This window comes from Schistocerca gregaria, chromosome 6 (assembly GCF_023897955.1).
Source record: "Schistocerca gregaria isolate iqSchGreg1 chromosome 6, iqSchGreg1.2, whole genome shotgun sequence".
Classification (NCBI taxonomy): Eukaryota; Metazoa; Arthropoda; class Insecta; order Orthoptera; family Acrididae; genus Schistocerca; species Schistocerca gregaria.
In genome coordinates, this window is record NC_064925.1 from 390,300,850 (window position 1) to 390,303,582 (window position 2,733).

Below are 2,733 nucleotides of genomic sequence, written 5' to 3' on the forward strand. Positions count from 1 at the left end.
GCAAAGGTATTAACTGCGTCTTGCCGCTTGTGTACTTTACATACGACCAGAATTTCTTCGGATTTTCTACCAAATTTCGAGACAATGTTTCGTTGTGAAACCTATTAAAGGCATCTCACATTCAAGTCCATGCCAAATTTCGCGCGTCTATAAATTTTAGTCAATCATCGGGATTTCGCGTTCTTCTGAACTTTGCATGCTTTTTCCGTTTAATGAATGCAGTAACTACTTTGAAATGAAATAGAAGAGCAATTTAGAAAGCATGTGAAAAGACCTTCTTTAACAATTTTTAGAGACGGCTGTTGTGGTTTAGTTAATTGTTTGTATGATTTACTATTATTGTATTGCTGCACTTAGGTTTTGAGAATGTCCCGTCATAAATCAGAATAACGTGTTACATGTAAATACCTTGAATGATATCATTTTTCGCAGGGTTGCAACTCAAATGTATATTAATAATTTTTAATTTTGTATGTCAACATATTAAATGTGCTGATTTTTGTCATCTTGAAAACATACTATTAAGAATTCTTCGTTCCTTTGTCAACATGTCCCATGAGACCGATTTTATTACATTTGTGAGAGGAGGAACGCCTCATTTGCTCATTTGTCATGGAACAGAAAGGAATCTTATGAGTCACACCTGGTAATGGAATTGTTTATAATAATTTAAATGATCTTGTTGCCTAAGCTCGTTGAAAGTTTCTGCTATGAAATGCTCGTTTACCGATGACGAGTTTATGGTCACCTATGTCTCCATTACAAATATACCTTCGTCCACGTATGCTAACAACACGTCTCAAAAAAAAAAAAAAAAAGAAGGTAGATGCATTTCATTAAGGCATCCCGAGCATATAGGCGCAACTGTTTTTTATGTGTTAATCGTCAAACTCACCAAAACAGTTGAGCAGGTTCCACAGCACGTAGAAACGGTTAGGGAGTGTATCTCATTGAGCCGCAGTTCGTTGTTTTTCTCTGAATGGTGTCCTTCACTTCATCTAACACGATATAAAACTCCTTTCCAGACATCCTGTAAATTTTCTAGAGATCTTATTCTTCTGGCTTTCCCAGTGGTCTGTTGGCATCTAGAGGCGCTGGGTATTCTGTCTGATATCAGTTCATGCAAAATGTTTTAACAACGTGACTCGTTGTCATCATCAGGTGCTCCATGAGACTGATAGTCGAGTCTTCGCTTCCGGTCCTCCATAAGTTCTATCTGGCACGGTTACCATGCCGTGCGACAATACTCGAGAAGAGAACGATCAAGCGTAATGTAGACATGCATCTTCTAAGTGTTCTATCAACAAAAAGCTGTGTTTGGTTAGCCCTCCGCACAACATTTTCTATGTGACGGTTTCAGTTTACGTTATTTGTTATTATAATCCCAAGTGTTTTTTTCGAATCGACGATATTTAAATGTTTGCGATTTATCGTGTAACCGAAATTTAACGGATTTCACTTAGTAATCGATGGGCGACATCACACTTTTCATTGTGTAGGTTCAATTTCCACTTTTCGCAGAATGTTGACGTGTCTTCTAAATCATTTTGCATATGGTTTTGATCTTCTTATGACTTTAGTAGATGTAAATGACAGTATAATCTGCAAACAATCTAAGAGGGCTGTTCAGATTGTCTGTTCAGTCGTTTACAAAGACTGGGCACTGCAGAGGGCCTGTATCATTTCCTTAGGGAACGCCGGATATCACTTCCGTTTCACTAGACGACTTCCGGTGGATTACTAAGAACTGTCACATTTCTGACAGGAAATCTCGGATCCAGTCGCACAACTGAGACAATACTCCAGAGAAATTCAGTTTGATTAGAAGACGTTTATGAAGAACGGTGTCAAAACCCTGCTGGAAATCTATAAATATGAAACCAACTTAGAAGCCCTGTCGATGGCACTCATTAGTTTGTATGCAATAAAGGGCCCATTATATTGTATAAGAACGATGTTTTATTAATGCATGCTGGTTATGTGTCAATAGACCGTTTTCTTCTATAGGTATTTCTTAACGTTTGAACGCAGTATTTCCAAAATCCTACTGCAAATTGATGTCAATGATATAGTTCCGATGGTAAGTACCCTTTGATATGTACGTCCGCTGTGGTTTGCAGAATATGTATGTTAGACGTAAATAGACATAAAGTGTGTCGGATTTTAAGGGAATGCCACAGAAATCTGTAAACCTATTTCACCTTTTTTAGTCGGTAATGCGCCGCAGGGAGACAGCGCTGACAAACGTCCCCTTGAGACGGAGGTCGCTATCAGCAACGTCGGTAGTCGGCAGGAAGTGTGCAAGCTATCAGCGGGACTAAGCGGCCCTTGTCACAGCACGAGTTGGGGCTCATTAGCTCCCACCCGCGAGTTTAGCAATTAGCTATCGCCGCCCGTAATGCGCCAGCTATTCGGACGTTTCCCGGGGGGTATCATACTCTCGTCCGATTTCTTGCTGGTAAACAAGTTTCTCACCCACAACAATATTACAACAGCGCATTTATTGGTGTTTTAAAATTGGAAAATATAAGAAACAGAGCGGCGAAATGTGCAAACTCACTGCAAGACCTAACCTAAAAGGAGCAAAAATATTTAACGAAAACCATGTTACCACGCAAATGAATGAGACAATACTTTTGTTAGTAAACCTACCTATATCGACATGAGCATACTCCATCTATCTAAACAACTAATGTACGATTTTCGCCGTAGAGTAATGAAACCTAAATATGG